This window comes from Balaenoptera borealis, assembly GCF_965194805.1.
Source record: "Balaenoptera borealis genome assembly, chromosome: 15".
Classification (NCBI taxonomy): domain Eukaryota; kingdom Metazoa; phylum Chordata; class Mammalia; order Artiodactyla; family Balaenopteridae; genus Balaenoptera; species Balaenoptera borealis.
The window spans coordinates 74,797,526-74,816,727 of NC_138871.1; positions in this window are offsets into that span (position 1 = coordinate 74,797,526).

Sequence of the window (19,202 nt, forward strand, 5' to 3'; positions counted from 1 at the left end):
AACAGAATGTGTTTGGCAATGGGCTATCCTTGACCTTGTAATCATTTGCTTTAGTTCTAATCTTCACACTCCAGTAATCTGCCAGCCAAAGAGGCTTGTGAATTAGCAAGGTTTAGCTGTTTATAAAGCACATGCATAAATATATGTGGGGATCGTGTTTGCATACAGGGCATGCATTTATGTACGCAGATGTATCTGTGTGGGGATGGGCATAGCTGTGGAGGTCTTGGGGGGAATGTGGCTGTGTGGGTCTATGCAGTGTGTGTTGAGTGGGTATGTATATCAGTGTGTGAGGAGGAGTTGGGGGTTGTCATGTGCACAGTTGTTCTGGCAAGCATTTGCTAACAAAGGATTGACACAGCCAGAGATTTGTGCAGTTGCTGCCTAGTCTACTTAATCACCATAAATGCAATCATCCCAGGGATCTTAGGGATGTTTTGGAGAAGAGGTCATAGCAAGAAGAGGTGACCTACTCAGAGTCACATGGATAATGGAGACACAATACAAACTACTTCTGAAAATGTAGAATGAATACATTTTTAAGTCCACTGAGTGATGCTGGTTCTGAGAGGTGTGATTAGAATCAGAAGTCTAAAACTGGAAGGTAAGCAATTCCCATCTGGGGTACTCTCAGCATCACTTTCTCTATCTGCTTTGATGTGGTACAATGGTGCCCATTGTCCTACTTGCCAGAGCCTCTGGAGACTAAAGACAGAAACACAGGGAGAACGGAAGGAGACATTTTCATATGCTTATTGAATAGATCCTGGTATTTATGGGGTATGCACACACCATGTACCCATACGTGTGTATTCCTGGCTTTAGGTAGTGGACTATAGACTATGAGGTCAATATGTGGCCCTCCCTTTCATGCTTACTGATGTGTTAAATTTTTCTAATAGGAAGCAACTTTTCTTTTCATATGACAGGGGTTAACAATTGAGCATCCTAGGAAGCTTGGAGTCTTCTGGAGGGATAAGAAACTGATTTTAAAACTTTTCCCAAGAGCAAGGCTGAAGACTGGAGCACCAAGAGAGTGTGAAGGTACTAGAAATAAGGAAAACATAAGAAAGAGAAGTAGGGTTCATGAGCTAAGTTTCAGGAGTGCAGTTTGCTAAGCTTTGTCTCTGAGTGTGTGCATGTGTGTGTGTGTGTTGGACATATACACACATGAACATGTATTGAATATATGAATTATCAGCACATTTTCTTGTGTTGTGAAGTATTTAGGTGCCAAGATATAGGTCGTTCTTGGAAGTACTTGCAGAACATATGCTGTGCTATTTCACCATCTGTAGCCTAGGACTTTGGACTAGATTCTGTTGCTTTGGTTTGGAGCAAGGAAGAAGGAAACGAGCAGATTCCGCTCTCATTTGTGACTCCTCTGCCCTTACCAGCTCAGTCCTGTGACTCTGACCTTCAGTGCATCTAGTTCATCCCTCTACCTGGGGTACTTGACCTTTCACAGTTAAGAAATGGCTCTGATCTCACCTGTAAGGAGAACATTTTACCCCTTCAGACAACACTATAGAAGCAACTCTTCTCAATAATGTCTTTGTCCAAATTCTTCAAAACCATCATGTTTTTCCTCTTTCTTCGGGACGTCATGAATGCCAGTCCTAGGTTTAATTGCCTTCCTCGCCTTGGTGGCATGGTTTAGCTAAGACTAATCTGATCACTGTCTACTGATACTTTTAAAACAAAATCTAAACTCTTTATTTAGCTCGATAAAGCTTAATAACCAGACTCTGCCTATCTTTGCTGTTAAATATTTCACTACTATTACATATGTTTCTGCCATTTAGATGTATGTGAAGATACACCAACTTGCCACTCTCTAGGATGCCAAATATGTTATTTCCTCTGCCTGGAAGGATGAGGGGCAGTAGGCATCCCTCTCCCAGCCCCCTGCTTCAGCAGGCCCTCCATCCCTGATGCCATGATAACAGCCTTCTTATAACACTGTGAACCTTCAAGCTTTACTGGGTGAGTCATGGAAAGAGGGACCTTCCATTTGTCCTCCAAAGATAAGGAGACTCTTTTATTTATGAGAACAATGAGGGGAAAAATAGAAAGCAAAAGAAAAAAGAAAAAAAGCATGTGACAAAACATAGAATTTATTAAATTATACAAAATGGGTTCCTTATTAAAATAACTTGCCCTCAAAGGACTTAGCTATCCCAGTCTTTTCACTCCAATCCTGCCTTGGCTGAACCAGGGAATAAAATTTTCAGAGACCTTGGCCAGTACTCTGCCACTGTCTCAGGAGGCTTTTTTCCTGTGCTCCAGGGGACACTGCTGATTCATATTGCGTCGTTCTGGGAGTTTGAAAAGGGCAGTCAGATGTTACAGCGCATGATTTTTCATCACCATGCTCGCACAGAGGGCTGCAGTGTGGGCAGTGAGGGACATGACCTCCAGGATTCTCCCTCCCTGGATCTCTCTCCCTAGTATCCTCCCTTGCATCCCAATCTGAAATTTTAGACCTTGCAACTGCGACTTGCTTTTTACTCATCCTCAGGGTGATTCTGGCATGACCAAACTTGGAATCGAGGAGACACACTTTGTAATTAATTACTGTCTGGGGCCTCTTAATGACACAGTTTGTCAGATGGAAAGAGGGATGAGATGGGAGACTTGAAGCACCACTTGTGGGGTGATAAGATCCATTTGGCTCCTGGCTGTCTCTTGGTTGCCATGACAACATCCTTGCTATAGGGCTCTGTGACTATGTGAGGAATGAATTTGTGGCAGCCTTTGGGAGTCAGTCCTGAGGCTGAAGGACCTCTCTCCCAAGCCCCCAGGGACAGTGCTTTCTCTGCTCTCACTGGTAAAGGGGGAGAATATGACATTGCATTTTGAAGCCGTTGGTTTGTGTGGTTCAAAGGTGTACTTTAATGCTGGGTTATGAGGAGTTGGAAACTGGAAGAGCAGAACAGGGGTTCACTATGGCTGAGGACTGGCATTAGTGACGGTGAGCCCTGAGCTTGGGCTCAGACAGTAAACATCTTGGGAAGCCTTGGTGTACTGAGGCATCTTCATTCTCTGGAATGCTGGGTGATGGTGCAGAGCTGGCTTTTTAACTCATCACTTGCCCTGTGCTGGGGGTTCTCAGAATGGGTCCTGTCTCTTCCTAGCTTTCATATCTCGATATGAACTCAGGCTTTTTTTCCAGTCCATAGGAATCCCCACTGCATTCCAGTTCAAGCAGGGTCAAGTTTTCTGAGCTGTTTTTTTTTTTTTTCCAGATTTTTCAAGGTTTAATTGACAAATAAAAATTGCATATATTTAAGGTGTACAACTTGAAGTTTTGATGTATGTATACATTGTGAGAGGAGGTCTGTGGCGAGGACGGTAAGCCATGTTGAGCGTGAGCATTTTGCCCACTTATGGGATCTTCTTGGCATCTCGCTCCCAGTGGCTGTACCCCCTCTTCGGATGGAGGATGTCTGCACTTTAACATATTTAGATGGAGGACAGTTTATTCACCTTGGTTACTCTTAGGGAGAGCATTGTGAGAATTTAGAGAAATATCTTAAGTATTTTGAAATGGGAGGTGATATTCAACAAGAGGACACAAGTAGTGAAAGATAGCCATGAGACAGTTTTCTAAGGAGAGTGGCAGCTGCCATTTGGACAGCATTAGTTTCACTCGGTACTGGGAGATAAGGAGGGACTGCTGGTCAGAATTTGGACAGAGATGAATTTCTCCACATACAGAAAAGAGGGGAGTTAGAAGTCCAGGGAAATTCAGGAATGGAGGCAAGAAGATCTAGATAGCAGTGTAGATGCTAGAACAGGGATGCATGAGAGAGAAGGTTGTCATCCCACCGAATGCTCCCTTAAGATTAGTATTAGGTTCTCTTATGAATTAATCTTCACCGTGTTACTCAATGTACTTTTCGTAAACCAAGATAGCAGTAAAGGTAACACCTTCTAAATCTGTATAAATCAAAGTAATTCCCTAGCATTATCTTAATGATACTAAGCAGGTCAGGATGATTTTGCCTGTTTTCTAGATAACATGTTGGGCATGTTTTTTGAATAGAAACATCTAATTTTACCAATTATTATTCCTGATATAATAATCTGCTTTTATAGAAAGTCTCAGACATAAAATTAAATTCAATTTGTATATAATTTATTTATTCAGCAACATGTATTTCTTTTTCTTAAAGAATAAAGGTGACTAACCCTAAGATATCAGAGGGAAATTCAAGTTATAGGGTTGCCTTGTCTACAGAAGTCAAGGGTCACCTTCCACACAAAGCTTAACTTCAAGGCTAGTAGAGAACTAGGTGATTTGTCTTTGGTTCCCCTTTTCTGCACTCAGGCTCTGTGAATTCTACCCTCATGTTCACTGTCATCCCTCCCCTGAAATTCTTATTCTGGTCTCCTCAATTCTCAATCAGTATTTTCCTGTCCTATATTATGAAAAAGTGATATGTAGGTTCATACTCTGGGAAATAAGATCCCTGATCTCATAGATTCATTTATTACCCTTTTCAGAGTATATATTTTCTTTTTAGAAAGGAATTTTAGGGAAAATCACACTGGAGTCAGTTTGCTGCTGAGAGAATAGAAGTCAGATTTTAGGAGACTGCCCAGCTTTTGGTGACGGGGTGGTACAGCACCCAAGGAGCTTGCCCTAACCAGTCCCTGTGTTTTATTATCATTTTAGAACAACTTTGCTTGTTGGAAGTTTTGTATTTCAGACAGTGCTTTTACCTTTGGGTCCTCCAATTAGATTACAGATAAGGAATCTAAAATGTCTCTCAAAGGCCACAAAAACTCAGATGACTTTAGGGTCCCTTCAAGTATCTTATGAAGAGGGCGAAGTATAGTGAGGACCATGAGGACTGTAGCAAACGAGAGTGTGTATAATCCACATATAAGTGTTGATGTTTATATACAAATACATATCTTTTTTTAAATAAAAAATGTACCTTCCAAACTAATCTATAGCCATAAGGAGTCCAAAAGTCTTCAGTTTAAAAACCTCTGAATATTACTTGGATTAGAAAATTAATTACAAAATTGAAAGAGAAAAAATCAGAAAGGGCCACCAATGAGTAACTTAGCTTTGATTCTTTAGTCATCAGTGAATCGTACAGATTGATGCTCAGTACATTCTGTTGATGGCTCTTCAGCCCGCTAAGGCCCTGATGGGAACCTTGAATCATATGTTATTCAGAGCCAGAGATCAGAAATAGACATCACAGGAAGACATATTTCTGTCTCTGAGCCTCTGGCCACCAGGAAGGAGAGGTGGCCTTGCACAATGATAGCAATGACTCAGAGTAGAATCAATTCCTTACCCAGTTGTTCAGTACAGCAATAATTCGGACCTGAGATCAGATTCTTGAAAGAATGGCTTGGGGTGAAATATGTTTTGTGTCTGATGATTGTCTTACTAAATTTTGTGTTAAAAGTGCTGATGATATGTCATTTTGAACTACAGGATTTCCCTTTTTCACATTTAGATTCATACCTTCAATATGGCACATTACAGCTTCAACCCAACCACTATCCGATTCCACACTGGGAATTTGGTTGAGATAAGAAGTTATCAAGTAAACAATTAGAATCACGAGGGAGTAGAGAAGGTGTTTTTCTAGTGGTGTTGCTTCAGGGGATGTGTTTGTTAGCACTTGGCTTTGTTGAAATGTGCACATTACATTTGGGAGATCTTGAGAGGTTTTTTAAAGTTTAATTGCTGCAAATCTCTTGTTATCATGCTTTCCTATGAGATTTACACAGCCCTAAGTGCTCTCCAGTATGAAAATTATTCTTTCCTATATCGTTTTGCCTGAAAAAGTAAAGTGTGCTGAGATGTAGGGAAGGATAGCATTCCTTCTCTGGAGTCAATAAAAGTGTATTGGGCTGCCATAACAAAATAACAGAGACTGGGGGTCTTAAACAACAGATGTTTATTTTCTCACAGTTCTGGAGGCTAGAAGTCCAAGTTCAAGGTACTGTCAGCTCTGCTTTCTTCTGAGGTTTCTCTCCTTGGCTTTCAGGTGTCCATCTTCTCCCTGTGTCTCACATGGTCTTTCCTCTGTGTGCACATCCCTGGCATCTCTTTGTGTGTCCAAGTTGCCCTTTCTTATAATGGCACTAGACAGATTAGATTAGGGCCCAGCCTAGTTTCATTTTAACTTGATCACCTTGTATAAAGGTCTGATCTCCAAATAGTCACATTCTGAGGCCCTGTGATTTAGGAAGCCCTATGAATTTTGAGGGAATTCATGCAATTCAGCCCATAACAAAGTGTAAGTGTTTTCGGGGTTAGACTGAATGATGGGTGAGGCCTCTTTTAGATCTGTAAGTGTAGTATTCTCTGATTCTGGGACTTGTTTCACCTATGACTTCTGAAAATCAGACTTTCTTAGAAAGCTTGTTTTCTCTCTCTCTTGCATGCACTGTGTAGGCCAGCGAGCACCATCTTCCCCTATGAAACTTGAGACATGACCTTCTGCGTTATGGCCCAACTGTCTCCTACTCTCATCATCATCCCTATTCACAACCTGCTCTAATTCTTCTCTTAATCAGAAAGAATATCAAATAGGGAAGATACAAATGTTTTCTTTAAGAGAAATGATGAGAAATGATGGCAGCAGAACAAAAGCAGAGTAGAAATGTAAGAGATTTCTAAGGTAGAATTCTAATGACTTGACTTATGAAATATAGTACATGAAAAAGAGGCATCTTGAATGCCTCTATGAGGTCTGGCTTGTTTGAGTCTATGGATGGTGAAGCCATTAACAAAGATTACTAGTAAAGGAGAGAAGTTATTTTAAAAGTTATTTAAAGGCATATATATACATCTAAGTATACACATATAAAATACACAATGTACAATGCATATATAGCATTATAGGCACACACACAGTATATATTTTACATTTATATCCACACTGATCAATTTTAAACTGTGCCAGTTAAGCAGAGTGTCTGCATTCTTTCAAAGAGGCCCAGTCACAGAGCTTGACTTCTTAAGTGGTTAACAGATGTATAGCCCCAGGCTAAGGTGCCCAAGAGAGCATTAGTTTTAAATGGAAAATGGATAAATGCACTAATTGGACCATATTTAAACATATGGCATTTATGTCTTAGACAAAATTACCTGTGTTGAGAAAAAGAATCATGTAGCTAAGGTTCCAGATACATAGAATTAAACAGTATATGCATTACATTGAAAGATTGCCAATCATGCAATTCTTTAGTTCTTTTGTACAATTCCTTTTTATCAAAAGATAAGACTCACAACTCCTCACTAACTAATTAATAATAAATAATGATTGGAAAAAGTTGTGGAATAAAACATTTCTAATAAGCATTTCATTATGTGATTAAGGGTCATCAGAGGCATCAACTGCCTTACTAATGAGTGCATTGTTAATTACTTGTTAGCACTTTGCCCAGGCACCTTATTTAGAACACTGCTGACTCTTGTGAGAACATACATTGCAGTAAAAAGTAGAAATATCAGGCTTCTTTTAGAAAAACAGCAAACCTATGAAGTCCACCTAATCTAAGATGATGTCAACATTCCTTGCTGAATTATTATGCAAAAGCCATCGAGGTAAGTTGACTATTGATACCCAAATGGGATAGAAGCAGGTCTCTTGATCTTCTTTTGCCAAAAAGATGAATCACTGCTTGTGAGTTGAGCCTCACTTTTCTCCCTGACTTTAACTGTATTCTTCCTTCTGAAAGATGGAGTTCATAGATTGATGCTGCTAGGTTTCACTATCACCGAATCCACAGGTGGACCACTTAGAGATAGTATAAACCTAAGTGTAGAATTACTCATCTCTTCCAACCCCTATACAACATTTCCATTTGGTTCAAGAGTCTGGGAACTTTTTCACTGTTGAAACATAGTGAAGTTGATCATTACAGAAGATGCCTAACCAACCTTCATGTAACCAACTCATCAGAATAATTTAGCCATGCACTCTGTTTGTAAACACACTGAGCAGTGTCCAGGCTTGCTTATCTCATGGCCTACAGGCTCCTCACCCCTGTTCCTGTGCCAGTCTGCTCCCACCACTGCTGGCGAGCTTATCACGAGTCAGTAACTGTGTTTATGCCAGTTGCCTTTGCCATTGTAATTGCATAACTGTATTAAATATTATGCAAATCAATGAGCCATAAGTGCAAGAAAAAAATGTTTCAGATTGTTTTTTCTAGGAGGGTAAGTTGCTAAAAAATTTTGTGGAATTAGGTATAGTTAGACAATTATAAAAGATGAGGGAAACTGTAAAACTCTAGAATTCTTGGCTCAGATTGACTCTCCAGAGATTTTGCATTCTCACTCTAAAAGGTATCAAAAAAGAGAATTGTAGAGCATGCAACATAAACATTGCTTTTGTAAGAAAATTTTGTGGAACTGTCATAGAGGACTTGAACACAAAGAAAAGACTTTGGCCCTACAACATAAGCATAGCTAATAAATGCACATTTATATATCTTAGGTGAAAATAATATGTTTAAGCAATGTGTGTGTTTTTTAAGGATTATCTGCTTTACAGAACTTTTTGATTAATTGGCCAGTTACTAACTCTGAAGGCACTAGATCGAAGAGCTTTTATTGTATATGAGGGAGGGAAAAAAATCAGTGTACAAAATATTTATAGCCTAATCCATCTTTTAAAAAATACTCTTTACATGCAAGCATGTATGTATATCTGTAGAAAAAATTAGATGAGACTATTAATATTTAATGTTGGGTGGTATGCTTATGCCAGGTTTTTATTTCTTTTGTTAAATTTTTCTGTATTAAAATTTCCTATAATTCATTCTTATTACTTTTATAATGAGATGATAAACCACCAAATATTATTTAATGCCCTATGTTTTTGGCTCCTCTGTCTGTGACTCTATGCTCTTATAAGAGTTATCTCCATTCCCTTGGGCAGGCTGCTCACAAGCCCCCAAAGAGGGTGTTTACAGTAGGGCTGGTCTGGGCTTCTTCCTGGATGATGTCCATGGGCTTCATTGTTGAAGAACCCCTTTTAATGTGTCTTAATTCCCATGTTTCTTCTTGATCCCAGGGACAACCCAGAAGTAACCTCTGGATGTTTCGGAGGCAAAAGTACCCCCTTTCCTGTGATTTAGTGAGCTGTGGTCATCATGATTTGGCTGAGTAATTGAGGCTGTAGGAGAATCTAGGCACTTTGACTCTCAGCAACATTTACAAACATTTCAAATTAATAATAGTTTACACACTTAGTTTCTCCCCCTTGCAGCCATGTTCTGAAATGAACCTGTACTTTTGAAATCACATGTATGGTTTATTATTTTGGTCATGGTTGAATAAATAGGGGGAGAAGTGATTTATTTGTTTACTTTGGGATGACTAAACTGATATGAGGTAAACAGCTACAGCTAATGCTGAAAACTCAGAGGGAAGAAGGCAGACTTTTGCTATAGCTCTAAGAGGGTCTTAAAAGGAGGTAACACAGAAGCTTTGTTACCTTGGACCTGTGATTCGTGCACCATAAAGCACTCTGGGGAACCAGAGGCCCGAAGACTGCAAGCAAGGTGTCCAAAACATTACCAAATATGTTCTAAGTATTTTCCAGTCATTGGTAACTGACAGATGGATTTGTGGTTATTTTTAGAATGGCTCGGCTGATTATGTTTACATCTGAATTTATTGTTTTCAGTTAGATAAAATTGAGCTTAATATTAACTGTTCTATGATGTGCTTGCATTTTTCTCTTGTAGGACACTAGTAAGATTTTTTTTTTCTATGTTCCAATATCACCATGTCTTTGTGTCCAATTGTCTTGCAATCATTGGACAGATCAGAGAAAACAAGAAGAGCAAGGTCAGTGGTCTGAGTCTGCCTCACAGTCCTTCAGACTGTGTTTGTTGGGTTTGCTCGCACTGCCCACGGGGCTCTTGGCCATCTCAGTCTGGGCTGCTCTCTGCCCCATCAGTAGGTTTAGTATGAGGATAAGAGTAATACTTAAGTGTATTGAGTTATATAAGTAATTTACATATCTTCTCTTAGTATAATCCTTTAATAACCCTAAGAACCAATATCCTTTTCATTTCACAGTTGAGAGAATAGAGGCTCCTTGAGTTTAAAATCAATTGTCTTATGATCACACAACTAAGCATGTCACAGCCAGAGTTCGAATCTAGTCCAGTTTAGAACGTTCTAAGATGCTAGTTGCACATGTGAGGGGATATTGCACCAGCCTGGACTTGTCCCCTCCACACATAGCTGGTTTGCTCACACATGGTGTAGAGAGCGCAGAAAGGTCAACCACACATACAGCCCTCCACTTGGTGGTTCACTCTCCATCCCTTCTACTCTTACCCCCCTTTCTTGGTTCTTCGACTCTAAATATTTACTCTTCTTGTTTACAGTGACCTATGAAATATCTGGTAGTATTTTTTTGGTTTGCTTTTCTGTTTAAAAAATAACTTTTGAGATATCATTTACATACAATAAAATATACATATTTTAGGTGTAGTTAATCCCACACTCCTCGTTTCAAACCATCACTCATCTTGTGTCTGTCACCACAGAATGGTTTTGCCTAGTCTAGAACTTCACTTAAACTAGAATCCTAGAGTACATACTTTTTATATCTGGTTTATTTGATGCAATAAAATGTCTGTGAGATTCAAGCATGATATTTTATGTCCCATTTTTATTGCTGCGTAGTTTCCCACGGTACAAGCACAACTCAAATTGTTTATCCATTTTCCTATCAATGGACATTTGAATTTTCTAGTTTGGGGCTATTATGAATAAAGCTGCTATGAACATTCATGTAGAAGTCTTTTTGTGGAAATGTGATTTCATTTCATTTGGGTAAATACCCAGGGATGAAATTGTTAAGTCCTATAGTATGTATATTATAAAATTGAAAAGAAATAGCTTGATGTTTTCCAAAATAATTGTAGCATTTTACATTCCCACAAGAAATTCATGACAATTCTAGTGCCATATTCTACATCCTTGCCAACACTTAGTATTAGAAATCTTTTTCAAATTGAGACATTCTATTTGGGTGTGAAGCGGTATCTCATCACAGTGTTAATTAGCATTTGCCTGATATCTTATGACGTTGAGATACTTCTCATATCTTTATTGGCCATTCATATATTTTGTTGTTGTTGTTAAAGTGTCTCTTCAAATCTTATCCTAATTTAAATGAAAAGTAAAAAGTTGCCTTATTATTGAGTTGTCAGAGCTCTTTATATATTTGGGATTCAAGTCCTTTGTTACACTGTCCCACTTATATTGTGAATGTTTTCACCCAGTTTGTGTTGACTTCTTAAGTATCCTCTTTTCTCTGTAACTGCACTCTTCCCTCTCCCCTATCATGCTGCCCACCCACCATGAACACTCTCAGGTCCCACGGCCTCCTTCCTCCCTGAGTAATGCACTGTGGTGTCCTGGTAACACTCACGGTACAATCACTGGTTCCAGGAAACATCCTGTGGCCACCAAGTCATGAGCCCTCCTCTGGCACCTCCCAGCACCACTCCCCACCAGGGATCTGACATGCTCTTATAATTAAATGTGGTTTTAAATATCTGAGGTCCTCCCTTCCTCCTGCCTTTACCTTAGGGTTTACTTCCAGATACCAATGTTCAGATGGTTGCTATTTTGTTTGTTTTGTTTGTTTGTTTGTTTGTTTTTTGCCATGCTGCATGGCTTGTGGGATCTCAGTTCCCCGACCAGGGATTGAACTCAGGCCACGGCAGTGAAAGCCCAGAATCCTAACCACTAGGCCACCAGGGAACTCCTAGATGGTTGCTATTTTGAAGATGTTATGATAATCTTTGATTTCATAATAACTGCTTCTGCCAAGCTGGTAACTAATGCCATGACCAGAACACACAGCACATTTCACTTCGTTTATGCCTTATAATAATAAGGGAGATGGAGCCATAGAATTTGGAAACAAGAACTTCAAATATAGGAAGCAGTAGGTCTGGTGACTAATTATGAGATTTGGCTATCTTTTCAGAGGTTGTATGAATGGTGCTATAAGTAGACATTGCATTTTTAGCAGGAGGTTGAGGATACTTTTTATTTTTATTTTTTGATGCCTGAAGAAAGGGAAATTGTCAGTTTGAAGTAATATAAACAGTTTGACATTGAATGACCTATGTAGCTTTCACCAATAGCAAATATCTTCTGGAAGAGGACATACTGCAGTGTAAAATGTAGACTATATTGTCATTTTCATTACAATACATAAGCAGTGGCCACACACTCTGGTATGCCCAAGCTCTTTCAATCTGTCCCAGTGATTGACAGATTTTTGCTCATCTCATCTCAGTTAAATCCACAGCAGAGCAGAATCAATTCTCACACGGGCATCAGGACTTAACAGGATAGTCTTAGTGATGGGGCAGCATTCAGAGCCCACAGAATCCCCATGTGGGCCCAGATCATGGCCCCGGTTTGGGATGTCAAAATGAAAGGCTTGGATTAGTATCCTCTCAGGTTCTAGGCTATCCATGTAGCCTCCACTGGGGCTCAGTGGGTACGAAAGTATGGAGATTTCAGCAGCTGTCTCTATGGGGGAATCAGGCTACACTGGAAAAAATAGAGAATTCCCCAAATTTCTTATAGGGAACTCTGAATTCACTGGACGTATCTGAGATGAGGATGGGTCTCTAATCCATAAAAATATTGCCCTGGTTTTAAACTTCTTGAGCCAAGAGTATCCCCACCTTCTCTATGCCTGACTTAAAGAATCTATAGTACACTATGAGACAAAGAAAATACAAGCATCCCTTACTAAAAGATGCAGAGTTTAACTTATATTCTGCTTGTTTAAGATTGCACTATATCTCAAGCTAAGAAACTGTAGAGCATTCTGAAGCTGTGAACATCAAAGTTGTTAGTTCTAATGGTTATACTTCATATACAAGAGGGCTGGCGAATCATGCAGCAAGCAGGGATGGATTATGGCAACATTAGAAGTGCAAAATTCCAGTTCTCACCTGAATCCAAATGGTTCACTTGCTTACATTCTGAATGGACTTGCATCTGCGTGAAGATTAGCCTCATTTCAGAGATCCTGACATCAACAGCTGCAGTTGGGCTGCATCTGTTATATATCCCACATTTCTTTCTTGACTGATGCCTTCAATCCTTTTGTCACTGAGACCAAGGAGTACCACATTAACCTTCTGTTTCATTATGATAACTGTGGTTTTTTTCGGAATTCAGTGCAGTTACATAAAACCAGTAGTCTATCCACAGGTTTCTTGGGGGGTCATTAGTAGCTTTGGCTGCCATAATTATTGAATGATCCATCACCTTGAAACCCTTATCCTCATGGTTCTCCCTTTATGTAAATACTCAGCTGCAAGATGTGTGTTGTTTTTCTTTTTTAAATTATAAAAACCAGTCTTGTGGCAGTAGGTGCCCTGTCACCTCTGTGGAGAATGGACATTCTAAATGTAGTGCTCTGTATCAGGAATGAGAGCCAAAGAGTGGCATCTGGGCTTCTGTGCCCAAAAAAATATTTTAAAAAGTAGATAAACTACCACCACTCCTCCAAGGTAAACAGGAAGCTTAGTAAATAGCCATGGGTCAGTGGCATTCTGTCCTTGATGGACAGAACCTTACTGATAACCTGATAACTTCACCCACCTCCCAGATACAAGTGTCATGGAAAATCCATGGAGGATTTGTTTTCTGGGCTCCTGTAGCCAGAAGTATGTCAGCTTTAAAGAATCCATAGTTTCTCAAGGATAGGTCCAACAACCATTGGAACCAAAATTTCATGTATGGGAGGGGGAGATTAAAATATTTTAACAGAAAGTAAAACGCATTGCCTGAATTGACAATGTGGAATCTCAGAACTTACAAATAAGCGTGCTTGAATTTTCGACTTAGCTGCCTTCTCAGAGAAGTTAATTATGTCCTTGAGAATAAAGATTTATCTCATCAGAAACACTGTAACACTCTTCACAACTTTTAGTTGTTTTGTCAGTTATAATGGGAAATAAATGTTATTGTAAGCTTCTAGTTAAAGCACATCTTTTAAATAATTAAGCTTTCTGCAATTTTATTATCATTATTTTTTATTTTAGCTAACCCAGAATGCCAAAAGTACTGAATCAGAACTAGGGGTGCCAATCTGGAAAAGTTTCTTTATTAAAACCCGCTTGCCCAGATGCGGGGGTAGGAAAGGCAAATCCACAGGGCGGGCCTGGAGAGGGAGCCTGGAGCTGCTGCTGCTGCGTACACAGAGAGGGACCTCTGTCTAAAGGGGTGAAAGCTGGGGAAGGTGGACAGGGAAAGCCCGGAGGGAGAGAACTGGCTCTGGAGCTGGTCTGGAACTAACCGGATCACACCAGCCTCCGTGTGTCCTGAAGTACAGGCTAATGCTGATTTCCAGCTTCCCTTCAGTTCAGCAAATGTGTGTCAGAATCTACGCAAGGTGCTTGGGATACGAATATCAATTAAACATGATTGTTTTCCTCCTCCTTTTCCTCCTCTCCTCCTCAAATTCTCAGATCATTTGAGGAGTACAAACCTTATTAGCTAAGTTTTTTTTTCACTTTTATTTTTCCTGGGCTATTATTTAATTTTGAAGTATGTTATCCTTCATTTGTGTCAGTAGTAGAAGCTTATTGGAGAAGATTTTGTAACAATCAGAAAAATTATTCTTTTTGTTCACATCTTGATTGCAAGGTTGCTGCACCTTTTATTGGCTGTACTTCTTGATTTGTTATGGTTGTTGTTGTCTTCTCTTTATTCTTCCTTTAATGAGGAAAGATCGTTACAATCTTGCTGTTCTGGGTCTAGGGAGAAATAAGCCTCTGTTTGGAGTGAGATTTTCTCCTTCAGAGATTGAGATGGAGGCCAGCTCAAGTGCAAATTGTCAATACCTGCCCATGAATTACCTGGTAGACACAGCTGAATCAAACAACAATTGTGAGTATTGAAAGAATATGTATTATGCAAGATGTGGTCAGAAGGATAGAATTCACTCTAGATATTTTAAGTGGGAAGGATTTAATATAGGAAATTAGCTACTTATAAAACTTTGGGAAAGCTGGGGAAGCCAGGAGTGAGGGTCAGTTAAAGCAGCTGACTTTGTGCAAATCAAGAAATGTAGGAATTCCAGGAATTTGTGCACATGATTTCAAAGACCCGCAGCTCTAGGGTGGGTGATTCACAGGAGCAGACCCAGAAAGTTGTGAATCCCACTTTTGCTTCTGCCCTTTTGTCTACCTGCCACTGGAGTGTGAGAATAATGGCTTTCTTTCTCTTCTATCTTCCTAATTTTGTGTAGGTGACTTTCACTGATGGAATCTAAGTCAGAACCCATGAATCTGAGAAAGGTGCTTTCCAGGCTTCCAGACCTTGTGAGGCTTAGATGTGTGTGTGTGGGTGTGAATGTTTGTATGTGTATAACTTTCTTTTTTTTTTTTTTTTTTGCTGGGGGGAGGAGGCCTGAATACTGATAGACAATCTCCAGCACATAGTGATAATATAAATAATAAAACTAATATTACTGAACTTCACCTTGTTCTACTCACCATACTAGCAACTTTATATATATTTCCATAGGGACTATATAAAGGAATCACTAACACTATCCTTGTTTATTACATACTTCAAAGTTGATAAAAGACTAGACCTTAAATATTCTTACCACAAAAAAGAAATGACAATTATGTGACATGATAGAGGTGTTAGTTAATGTCGTGGTGGTAATCATATCACAGTATATAAATGTATCAAATCAACATGTTGTCCATCTTAAACTTACACAATGTTATATGTCAATTACGTATCAATAAAAAAACTGAATTTTAGAACTATTGAGTAAGGTTATCAAAGCCCTGCTGCTACTAGGTAGCAAGTTGGCCTGCAAATCTAGGTCTATTTTATTCCCATTCCTGGGCTTTACTTAAAATTATATCTTCTTTCACTGTTTGATCAACTGATGGTACAGAGGAGTTCCTATTTCTGAACAATTAGATGTAATCTACAATCATTCTCTTGCCATAATGCAGAAATTACAATTCAGAAAATTCATCAATTTCCCATGTCTCCACATCTGCCCTTGCTAGTCATTTTTTTATTCCGTCAAAGCTTCATCTGTGCTTTGGTTAATAGAAATTCCTCCAGGGTTTTGGCAGAGCGTTGAGAAATTTAGAATTTCTAGTACTGTTTCAACTTGGTAATGTTTGTGTGTGTGTTTTCAGAAATGCTGTATCAGGGCCACAGCTGAAATGTCTTCATGGATCTTTTCAATAAAATATAATATCCATTAATAGAGATATGCAATGGATGCTGTAGAGAGGGAAGGAATAGGCAATATATATATCTTCCTATTGTGCTGACATGTCTTTAAAAGAATCCCATATCCTGCTTTTTAATTAAATAATATGGTCACTATAAGCATAGGTAGTAGAAAGAAGGTGTTTGGACATGGGGGAGCCAGCTATTAGTACTGGATTTGATATTGCCTACCTAACTACACTTTCTGGGCTTGGTTCTTCAATGTCAAGTCTGAAACCATCTTTTCATACTTGAAATTGTAGTTAAAGGATAAATAGGATAAAATAATCATAAGAGAAGAATTATATACATTTGTGAAAGCTTTAAGAATTACAAAATTTTTCACATACATCATCTCATTTCATCCTTATAACCCAACTAAAAAGTAAGTAGAGTACATATTATATCCTTCACAAATGAAGAATCTCCAGTTCAAAAGGTTTAAGAGTGACATACTGTGTTCATTTAACACTTATCTAAATTTATCTCCCATGAAGTTCGCGTTGGGTTAGGACTCAGCCTTTTGCAACCCCTGCTTTCAAGTTTTCAACTCGAGGACACATAACTGATACATGTAATCTGTAAAGTAACAATTAAATAAGGAATACCGTATGGCCAGCTAGATATGCATAGTTTCTAAATGAATTGTGTAGACACTGACTGCTGAAAGAGCTTTGGGAAAGGAGAAAGGCACACGGGGAAGGGGAAGCTTTGTCAAGAAAGTTCCCTTGGGGCTTTGGACCATGGATAGGAAGGGAGTAAATGAGATATTGGCCAGAAAACTGTCACGGGTGGTCCCCAAAGCAGTGACAAAAGGTGCAAAAGCACTTTAGCTAAACCTCTCCTATACTCCAGGAATCACGTGAGTCATCAGGCATGTTTTGTTTTTTGGTTTTTGTTTTTTTTTTTTTTCCATTTAATCCCCCCCAGAGCCCTGTGAGTTAGGTAAAATGGTCCCTTAAAAACAAAAATAACAACAGCAACCAGGAGATCAAGGACATAAAACTGAAGTTACTATTCTGAAAACATACAATTTTTAGGTGGCAAGGGCAAGATTTGAATGAGATCTGTCTGACTTTAAAGTCCAAACTTGGGACTTTGCACAGCACCAAAACTAGCCAAGTCCTGACCGCTCCATCATTGAGGTCACCCATCCATGCATTGAGCAAATGTTTCGGAAGCACTTCTTATGTTCAAAAGGAGAATATTGCCTTTTAGAATCTTAAATGAATGAGAAGAAACTAAAACTTACGGTAGGGTGGCAGTTGAACATTTTTCTCGTCACATCCAGGGTACATCAGCCTATGCCGGAATTCCATCCAGGAATCTTTTAATTTAGCACAGTACTCATAGGGTTTACATGGGGAGTTTTCACCAAGAACGTGACCCTTTATTTCTTAGAGGCTCATAACATGATACACCAAAATCACTAGTACCTTCTGTTCCCCTACAAACCTGAAGCATTTTTTTCACACTTTGTAATGTGCTTTTCCCCCTCTCAGGTCTAGAGTCCCAAATCACAGGGCAGTGGCAGTTGAAACGATTCGGATATGAGTTTAAGGTACAAAGGACCATCTGTTTCAAGCAGTTAGGATAAAGATAATGGGAGAGACGGTTTCTAAGATCGATGGTTATTGAAAAACAACATTTGGTTGAGGAATTACTAAGACAGCACACTTGGGTCATTTCCAGTCTACCCAGTGTTCTTTGACAGAAGGAGAACAAAATAGAGTAAAAACTGGGGAATGGTGTCATCCCCTGCCCTGTGGCTGTAGCTCAGGAACGGAGGTCCCGTTGCATCACATCTAGAGAAGGCACTGCAAGGCATCCAGAGGCATCGTTTGTGAGCCGTCATTAAATAAGATTGAGATGATGGTCAGAAATGCAGCAGGCTGCCTTCCGAGGACTTGAGTGCCTTCCCCCTGTAGGCATCGGCATGAAATGAGCTTCCACAGGGTTGGTGCGGGACTTCAGTCGTGGAACACCCACATTTTAGGAGACAGTTTCCCAGTTGTCTTTGGCAGAAGATCAAATAACGGAGGAGACCCAGGGCCTTAATTGGTACTGATAGGAGCTATGTTAACCTTCTTATTTGCACATTCTCATTTCAGCTATTTTTACAGTTGCCTTTTTCAGAATTGTAGAGATGTAAGAGGATCTTATTTTCGTATTTGTTTGTTCCTCTTGAGTTCATCCGCTCTGTTATTAAATTATATGTGTGATTCTCTCTCTCTGAATTCCCCAGCATTAGTAGAGGTCTGTTTAAAATATAGAGACCCAAAGTGAAAATGCCATTGCAGGTCCAAACCATCAGGCACGCAGAAGACTTTTTTTTTTTCTTTTGCCTGGGTTCGATGAAGTCTTTTTTGTTCACAGCCCAAGTGATTCCTGCACGTCTGCTCCCATCTCCTCTTGGCAATGTCTCTATGGTGAAGTGTCCACTTTCTCCAAGCCCTTGTGGTCCCTGCTGCTCTTCTTCCCATTAACTGTGTGTGTTTCCGCTTGTTTGTCTCCAGATGTATTCGTTAGCATTTTTCTAGTTGAATCTCATCCTGCTATTTCTTGCTCGTATTGCTAACCTCTCCAGGGGCCCATAAGCTTCCACAGCTCTTGTGCCCAAATCACAGAGCATCTTAATACAAACCTTCCTTCAACATCTTCACACCAGCCAAAACCACAGGCTCAGTGGACTGCCAGCCTGACTTACAACCAGCTCCGCTCCAGTGTAATCTGAGGAGCACCAAGTTTGAGGCTGAATCATAACCACGCCATCTCCTAGTGCTGTGACCTTAAGCAAGGTGGCCCAACCCTTCCTCACCTCCATTCTAAGAACGGTAACCACGTTGCACAGTCAGAGTATGAGGTGATGGTTGTCAAGCCCCTTCCATGTTCCCCGGTGCGTCGGAGGCACCCC